The 9859-nt window shown below is 38.6% G+C and overlaps 1 non-coding gene across 1 annotated transcript; it reads right to left on the bottom strand.

Moving 5' to 3' along the window:
* Window positions 1-2165: 2165 nt before the first annotated feature.
* Window positions 2166-2272, bottom strand: LOC141699340 (small nucleolar RNA R71). Its single transcript, XR_012565809.1, has one exon. It is a non-coding gene; the product is annotated as a small nucleolar RNA R71 (small nucleolar RNA).
* Between the last annotated feature and the right edge of the window lie 7587 nt (window positions 2273-9859).

Below are 9859 nucleotides of genomic sequence, written 5' to 3'. Positions count from 1 at the left end.
GTAATTTTGTATAAATAAAGTAGTATCAACTGGTAAATTAAAGACCTTCAATGAATGAGAAACAAAGCCTCAACGGATGTCTCTAAAGCTTCAACGGATAACATCCATCAACAGATGAGTGCATCAACGGATAAAGCTTCAACTGCTAAAGCATCAATGGATAAGAGCATCAACGGATAAAGCTACCAACGGATGAAAGCTTCAATGGATGCTTAGTTCCATAGCAGTTGATAGTGACAATTCATAAGCTGACAAAGGCACATGGGTTAACAGAGATAATTGGAATGTGGTAGCCTCTTGGAGGAATCAAGAAAAAACAGCATTTCCATTCTGGTGCAAACAAGGAAGTATTCAAAGATTCACAGATTATCTTAGATTGCATTGGATAGAGAAATGAAGAAGAAACATGTGAAGAACTATTTTATAATTGTATTTTATCTTTGTCTTCACTTGAAAAACTTGGTGATATATAAATCAAGTTGTAGCTAGTAATTAGGTGTGAATTTTTAAGAGCTGTTTAGAAAAATTCAGAGAGAAAATCATCTAGTTTGTACTAGGAAGCAGTTGTGAACAATTCTTTGTATCACAGATTTTCTGAAAGGTGGAACAACAAATCCACCAGAAAAGTTTTAAAAGCTTATGTGTTCTTTACATTTGTGTTTTGAATATACATCTGTCTGCACTTGCTTAAAGCAATTCACACACATCTGTTCATTATACATCTAGCCTTTGAAACTGCTCAAAACTTTAAAAAGTTTTGAGATTTACATTCAACCCCCCTTCTATAAATCTCATTGTTAGTTCCTTGAGAATAACAGTTGTGATTATTCGTCTTATGAGCGCCGCGAACTTATAAGATAGTGTGTTAATTCTTAATGAAGCGAAAGTCAATTTAAGGGTTTAGAACTTGCCATGCTAGCATAGATTTATGTGTTATTGTTATGCATAATTCATAGGTAATTTTAACCATCTTACTTGCCCTATGTAATCACGATAGATAACTTTTGCATTAAACCGTTATGTTGTCAAATTCTATAAATATATAGGGTCTCAATATAATTGGTGTCTATTCAGCTTCTATCTCTTTTGTGGATGTCTGGTAGTATGGTACTCGTACAATGAAAGTTGGCGTATATCAGTTTCGTGTTATCTGAATCACCATTACAAGCTAAGGTTAAGAACGAAAAGGCTATTGAATGAAGTATTTAATGAAGTTAGAATCCCATGTTTGTGTTATATATTATTCAACTCTCTTTACTTTCTTTATTTAATGTTCTTTAGTATAATTCTTTTAGTTAATCATAGTATAATCAAAACTCAATTTGTTATTCGTCTTAGCATTGAATAATAGCCATATCATTGTTGCATAGGTGCATAAATCACAAGGTTAATCTAAAACAGTCCCTGTGAGAATGAACTAGAAATATTTCTATATTACTTGTGAACGCATATACTTGCGTGAAATTTAGCGTGTGTTTAGCGACTAACAAGTTTTTGGCGTCGCTGTCGGGGACTGCAGTGTTAACTTGTAGTTTATGTGTTTGTCATCAGTGATCGTTAAAGTTCATTGACTCGGATATTGTTACTTACCTACTCTTTTTCTTTGTCGTGTTTCAGGTATTCTAGCGAGCGTGTATGTATACGCATTCGCAGGCTCGTAAGAGAACTCTGGATCAAGCCGAGGAAGAAGCTGTACTGGTTCGAAGGGAAGTTTTTGAGGACGAAGAGAAAGTAGTAGAAGAAGAGAAAGTCGAGAAACCAGCTCTAGTAGTGATGGGAGATCAAGCAGAAAATCTGAAGGCTCTGATGGACTATTCTTAGCCTAAGATCAATGATATTAAATCGAGCACCATCAGACCAGCCATCTCGGCCAACACTTTTGAGATCAAGTCGAGTATGATTCAGATGATACACAACTCAGTTCAGTTTGGGGGTTCTCCTACAAAAGATCCCAACATACACATCAGGGATTTCATCGAGATCCGTGACACTTTCAAGTTCAATGGGGTGACTGAAGATGCTATCAAGCTGTGATTCTTCCCATTCTCTCTTTGAGGGATAAAGCAAAGTGCTGGTTATATTCTCTACAACCAGGGTCTATCACCACATGGAAGGATCTTGCTCAAAAGTTTCTCACTAAATTCTTCCCGATGGCGAAGACTGCTGCAATCAGGAATGCTCTTACTCAGTTTGCTCAGCAAACTGGAGAATCTCTATGTGAGGCCTGGGATTGATATAAGGAGATACTAAGGAAGTGCCCACACCATGGTATGCCTGATTGGATGATTATAAACTGTTTCTATAATGGTTTGGGTGCTCAATCTAGACCTATGCTTGATGCAATATCAAGAGGAGCCCTGTGGGCTAAAAGCTACAATGAAGCTTATGAACTGATCAAACTGATGGCTGCTAATGAATACCAGAATCCTTCTCAGAGGCTAACTCTGGGCAAGGTAGCAGGAATTCTGGAGTTGGATGTAGCAACTGCTATAGCTGCCCAACTTAAAGCATTGATGCTGAAAGTGGACTCTTTGGCGAATTATGGAGTTAATCAAATCTCTAGTGTTTATGAGCTTTGTGCGGGAGTGCATGAAATAGAGCAGTGTGCTATTTCTAGCGAATCAACTCAATTTGTGAGCAACTATCAGAGATCACAGCAACAAGATCCAGCCATTTATCATCCGAATAACCGCAATCATCCTAACTTCAGCTGGAGTAACAATCAGAATGTGGTGCAACAATCTTATCAGCCATACAAAGCAAAATAGTATAACCCTCCTGGTTTTCAACAACAGCAATATGCCCCTAGGAAACAACTTTAACTTCAGTAGCTACCGTAAGCTAATGAAAAATCTGAATAGGAGGAGTTAAGGCTCATGTGCAAGAGCCAAGTTGTGTCTATCAAGACCTTAGAGAATCAGATTGGGAAAATTGCTAACGCATTACTGAATCGTCAACCTTGCACGCTTCCAAGCGATACTGAAGTGTCGGGCAAGAAGGAAGCTAAGGAGCATGTTAAGGCAATTACATTAAGGTCTGGTAAGGTTGCGAATCCTGAAAAGCTAAGACTTCAGAAGTTGAAGTTATGGCGGAAGAAGAAGAAGTGCAGAAGGAAGCAGAAGTGGAACCAAGGAAGACTACTATTGAGCACACTCCTCCTGAGGGTAACACAGGGGATAAACAGATCTATCCTCCACCTCCCTTCCCTAAGAGGCTGTATAAGAAAAAGCTGGATAAGCAGTTTGAGAAGTTTCTGGAGGTGTTCAAGAAACTTCACATCAACATACCTTTTGCTGAAGCTCTTTAACAAATGCCTAGTTACGCGAAATTCATAAAAGGTATTCTCTCTAGGAAGGTGAAGCTTGATGACTTAGAGACCGTTGCTCTCACAGAGGAATGCAGTGCTGTGTTGCAACAAAAGTTGCCTCTAAAGCTTAAAGATCTTGGAAGCTTCACTATTACATGCACCATTGGAAAGATGTCATTTGACAAGTGTCTATGTGACTTGGGAGCTAGCATCAATCTGATGCATTTGTCAATCTTCAAGAATCTGAACTTGCCTCATCCAAAGCCTACTTATATGACTTTGCAGTTGGCCTACCGTTCTATTACATATCCGCGAGGTATTGTGGAGGATGTCTTGGTCAAGGTGGATAAACTCATCTTTCCTGCTAATTTCATAATTCTTGATTTCGAGGAGGATAAGAAGATTCCCATAATCTTGAGAACACTTTCTTGGCTACTAGTCGAACCTTAATAGATGTGCAGAAGGGTGAGCTCACCATGCGAGTGATGGATCGGGATGTAACTTTTAATGTGTTCAATGCCATGAAATTCCCTACGGAAAATGAGGAGTGCTTAAAAGTGGAGTTGGATGCCTTAGAGAAGGCCTTGTTGGGGAATTCTGATAGTGAAGATGATGAAGGGGATGAACAGCTGCAATTTCTGAATGCTTTTCCCTGGAAGAGGAAGATTGATATGCCTTTTTGAATCTCTGGGAATGGAGAAGTTGAACAAAGATCCTAAGCGCCTCAAACCATCTATTGTGGAAGCTCATACTCTTGAGCTTAAGCCTTTACCTGAACATTTGAGGAATGCATTTTTAGGTGATGCATCTACTTTTCCTGTTATTATTGCATCTGACCTTTCAGGTAGCGACGAGGAGAAGCTTTTAAGAATTCTTAGATAATTCAAATCAACAATTGGTTGGACTATAGCAGATATCAAGGGAATCAGTCCTTCATATTGTATGCACAAAATTCTGCTAGAGGAAGGAAGCAAGCCTATTGTTGAGCAACAGAGAAGGATAAATCCGATTATGAAAGAGGTGGTGAAGAAGGAAATTCTTAAGTGGTTGGATGCAGGGATCATCTACCCTATTTTTGACAGTTCATGGGTGAGCCCAATTCAGTGTGTGCCTAAGAAAGGAGGTACAGTCGTTGCAAATAGAAGAATGAGCTCATTCTTACTCGAACAGTCACGGGGTGGAAAGTTTTCATGGATTACAGGAAGCTGAACAAGGCCACAAGAAAAGATCACTTCCCTCTACCATTTATTGATCAGATGCTTGACAGATTGGCTGGGCATGAGTACTACTGTCTTCTGGATGGTTATTCTGGCTATAATCAAATCTGCATTGCTCCAGAAGATCAGGAGAAGACTACTTTTACTTGTCCGTTTGGTACTTTCGCCTTTCGGAGAGTTTCTTTTGGACTATGTGGAGCACCAGCCATATTTCAGATATGCATGATGGCTATCTTCTCTGATATGATTGGGCAGAATGTGGAGGTGTTCATGGATGATTTCTCTCTGTGTTTGGCGATTCGTTTGATGAGTGCTTGCAGAATTTAGGCGACGTTCTCAAGAGGTATGTTGAGACCAATTTGGTTCTCAATTGGGAAAAATGTCACTTTATGGTGCGACAGGACATTATTCTTGGGCACAAGGTCTCTCGTAAGGGTCTTGAAATGGACAAAGCCAAAGTGGGGGTCATCGAAAATCTCCCCCCACCAGTTTCTGTTAAGGGGGTTCGCAGTTTTTTTGGTCATGCGGGCTTCTGCAAATGTTTCATCAAAGACTTCTCAAAAATTTCTAAACCTTTGTGCAATCTTCTGGAGAAGGATATCCTATTTAAGTTTGATGATGAGTGTGTGGCTGCTTTTGACTTCTTAAAGAAGAGTTTAATCACGGGACCTATCATAACTGCGCCTGATTGGAGTGAACCTTTTGAGATGATGTGCGATGCAAGTGACTATGCAGTTGGAGCAGTTCTTGGGCAGAGAAAGAAAAACATATTTCATGTGGTCTACTATGCTAGTAAGACTCTTAATGGTGCTCAACTGAATTATACTACTATGGAGAAAGAACTTTTGGCTATTGTCTACGGTTTTGAGAAATTTCGATCTTATCTGCTTGGGACAAAGGTCACAGTTTTCACTGATCACGCTGCAATTCGATATTTCATCTCAAAGAAAGACTCGAAGCCTAGATTGATCAGATGGGTTCTTTTGCTTCAAGAATTTGAATTAGAGATCAAGGACAGAAAAGGGACTGAAAATCAAGTCGCAGATCATCTCTCGCGTTTAGATGATCCAAGAGCAACTTCACTAGATAAGACGTTAATCAATGAGTCTTTTCACGATGAGGAGCTATTTGGAGTACAAGAGGAAGAACCGTATTTGCAGACATTGTGAACTACCTTGTGAGTAATATCATGCCTCCCGACTTGACATATGCTCAACGGAAGAAGTTTCTGCATGAAGTGAAGTGGTGTTTGTGGGATGAGCCGTTTCTTTTTCGACAAGGAGCTGACCAAATCATCAGGAGATGTATTCCTTACAGCGAAATTGGGGGGGGGGGAACTTGCGAGATTGCCACTCAACGGCTTATAGAGGACATTATGGTGGGGAAAAGACAGCAGCTCATATTCTTCAAGCTGGTTTCTTTTTACTAACTTTGTTTAAAGATGCTCATCAGTTCATTTTGAAATGTGATCGATGTCAACGTGTGAGTAATATGTCCAAGAGGAATGAGATGCCTCTTAATGTGCTTCTCGAGGTTGAAGTCTTCGATGTTTGGGGAATTGACTTCATGGGGCCATTTACCTCATCTTGTAGCAATCAGTATATCTTGTTGGCAGTTGATTATGTGTCGAAATGGGTTGAAGTTAAGACGTTGCCAACGAACGATGCAAAAGTAGTGCTTAATTTTCTTCACAAGTAGATATTCACAAGATTTGGAACTCCAAGATTCATAATAAGTGATGAGGGGTCGCAATTTTGCAATCACAAGTTCACTGCTATGATGCAAAGGTATTATGCGAATCATCGCATTGCTACCGCTTATCATTCGTATACAAATGTTCAAGATGAGGTATCTAACAGAGAGATCAAGCGCATTTTAGAGAAGGTTGTGTGTCCATCAAGGAAAAATTGGTCTTTGAAGCTTGACGAAGCTGTTTGGGCATATAGAACAACATACAATTCTCCATTGGGAATGTCACCATTTCAGTTGGTTTTATGGTAAGGGGTGTCATTTATCGGTGGAGCTAGAACTAGGGGTGAGCAAAACCGAACCGAAACCGAAAAACCGAACCGAACCGGTAAATTTCGGTTTGGTTTGGTTTAAGTTTTTTTAAAAATTCCAGTTATTTCGGTTTTTCAGTTTTAACCGAATTAAAATCGGTTTGGTTTACCAGAATTTGGATTCGGTTTTGACCGAATTAACCGAACTAAATATATCTATTTTTCAATTATATTATATATATATATTATTCAGTAAAAAATAAGCATTAAAAAACAGTCTGTGAAATAAAACTGAAGTACTGAAGAGTGAAGACTAAACTGAAGTACTGAATATTAGAGATTAGATTGAATTTGAAAAAGAAGAGTAGTTCGGTTCCTACAACACCACATTACAAATTAGGGGCACCACTGTTGCAGACTTGCAGGCAACAACTAATCAACTATTCATATTTCTGGATTTTAATTGCAAAGGCTGAATTATATTTAATTTATAAACTCAAGAATGTTGATGTTTTAATTTGTATTGCTGTTTGTAATTTGGATCTTTTTATTTGAATTTCTCTAAATATTTTTTGTCTTTTGCTAATATTTTGTTTAATTTTCTTTTTATTTGTAAGTTGTCTTTACAATGTTCAAAACCTGATTTGAAAAATTATTTCGGTTTGAAAAACCGGACCGAATTAATCGAAATAATTCGGTTCGGTTTACGGTTCGGTCCAGATATTAAATCGGTTCAGTTTGGTTTTGAAAAAAAATATAATTTGCTTCTCAGTTAATTTGGTTCGGTTCGGTTTCTGACCGAACCGACCGAATGCTCAGCCCTAGCTAGAACATAAAGCGTATTGGGCTTTGAAGAAGTTGAATCTGGACTTGGATGCAGCTGGAAAGTAGAGCATGCTTCAATTGAATGAACTCGACGAGTTTCGACTTCAAGCTTATGAGAATAACAAAATGTATAAGGAGGAAGTCAAGAGGTGGCACGATAAGGGTCTAGGGCTCAAATCATTTATGCCGGGGCAACAAGTTTTTTTGTTCAATTCTCGTCTCCGTCGTTTTCCTGGAAAGTTGAAGTCAAGATGGTCAGGGCCGTTTGTTGTCAAAACTGTCTTTCTACATGGAGCGGTGGAGATTATTGAGAGTGATCAGGGCCAAGCATTCAAGGTAAATGGTCAGAGGTTGGAGCATTCCTATGGTGACATAGAAAACCGCGAGGTGGTTAGTGTCGTTTTATTGTCCATTTGATCTCGCATTTCTACGTCGAGCTAACGACATAAAACAAGCGCTTCTTGGGAGGCAACCCAAGTTTGTTATACATTAGTAGGTAGAGGAAGCAAGAAGAAAAGAGGAAAACACAAAAATATCTGGAAAAAAAAAAATTCAGGGCCAACTTTAGAAGCTGAGTGTGCCCGCGCTGTTTTTCCAGAAACCAAGCGCGCCCGCGCTGATCTAGCACGCGGCCGCGCCAATTTGGCAGAAGGTAAGCGCAGCCGCGCGGCCGCGCTGGGGTCCCGAATCAGAAAAAAATAAATAACAGTTTGTGAAGAGAAAATCGGGGTTTTTAATAGAAAATCAATTTCCACCCGATTTTTACTCTTCCACATCCCAAATTTCCCTCTCTAAATCAAACCCATTACTCCTACTATTCCCATAATCAATTCCCACTTCTATTCCATATCTAATTCTCTTCTCACTTCCTATATATATACTTATACACAAACTTCTCCACCACTTCACAAATTCTCAAACACAATTCTCTCTCAAATACTTACCTTTTATTTTTTCTTATTCAATCTCAATGGCACCCAAGAGACAAAGAATCAAGTAAGCAGCAGCACCACTGATTCTTCATCTGCAGGTGGTGTGAGGCCGAGGTTTTCAACTCCCGAGGCTGAAGCAGAGTACACGAGGCTTCTCTCGAAGCCTATAGCGAAGGAGCGAGGTTTTCTGCCATTAGGGAAGGATGGTAAGTTGTTGGAGATGATTTTAGAGATGGGCTGGGTTTCTTTTTGCGAGGCACCCGCTGTTGTGCCCATGAGTATTGTTCGAGAGTTCTATGCTAATGTAAAGGCGGAGAAGAATGGGTTCACTGTGGTTAGGGGGATGACTGTGGAGTACAGTGCTGATGCGATAAGGAGGGTGATCGAGCAGCCCGCGAGGACGCCCGATCAGGACACTTGGAACGATAAGACTCCGGAGGACTTTGATCTGGATCTGATTGTTGCTACTTTGTGTGTGCCTGAGACTCATTGGAAGTTCAAGAGGGGCACGACTGATTATTCCACGTTCCCTGTCTCGTGCATGAACAGGTTTTCACGTGCTTGGAATTCGTTTATCTGTGCTAACATCATGTCATATTCTCATGTGCATGAGATTACTGTGGAGTGTGCTCTTCTGTTGTGGGGTATTCTTCAGGGGGACTATGTGGATTTGGGGATGGTTATTTACCAGGGTATTTTGAGGTTCTTAAGCAGTCACGCTTTGAGAAGGTATAATCACTCCATATGAAGTGCATTATAGTTAAACGCAAATAAAAAACATAATAAATAAAAGCTCAAATGTAAAAATGTTAAAAAAAACCTACTTCGGTGAGCACAGTAGCAGCAACTTATTTAAAGAAATTTCTTACTTCATATTTATATGGTTATAAAGATATTAGATACGAGGATGCATAAAAGGTAATCAGTATCCAAACAAAAAATATATTGCATCTTTAATAAAGTTACCATCTTAATAATAATAACTACTATTATTAATATTGTAGTTATTATTATTATTATTATTATTATTATTATTATTATTATTATTATTGTTATTGTTGTTGTTGTTGTTGTTGTTGTTGTTATTATTATTATTATTATTATTATTATTATTATTATTATTACTATTATTATTATTATATTTGTTGTTATTATTATTGAATCTAGAAAAAAATGCTTATATTGAAAACGAAAGACATGATTAAATTTAATAGGATGGAATAAAATCCTGATAATTTACCTAATTATCTTGTCCCTCAGAATAACATTATCAAGAACAACTTTATATATCATAAAACTTTTTGTCACTAAAGTTACAAGAGTCCTTTCATATGCACATAAATGATCAAACTACAGTTTTGTATAAACACTCAAGTTGAAAAGTTGGGTACCAGGCACCATATATCCACTTCAAATCTTTTGCTCCCTGCCTAAATTGCTGTGCTGCGTACCAAAAAGTTGAGGACAAACACCTACTCAGTCCAAAATGAATACCACCAACCCTCAGCATTGCACCATCCAACTGTGGAAGCCATCATACTAAGATCTTGGAAGGCTAAATTTTAGTTTGCACTGCGG

The sequence above is a fragment of the Apium graveolens genome, chromosome 11 (assembly GCF_009905375.1).
Source record: "Apium graveolens cultivar Ventura chromosome 11, ASM990537v1, whole genome shotgun sequence".
Classification (NCBI taxonomy): Eukaryota; Viridiplantae; Streptophyta; class Magnoliopsida; order Apiales; family Apiaceae; genus Apium; species Apium graveolens.
Note: the sequence above shows the minus strand (reverse complement) of the source record. Positions and strands in the feature narration are given on the sequence as shown.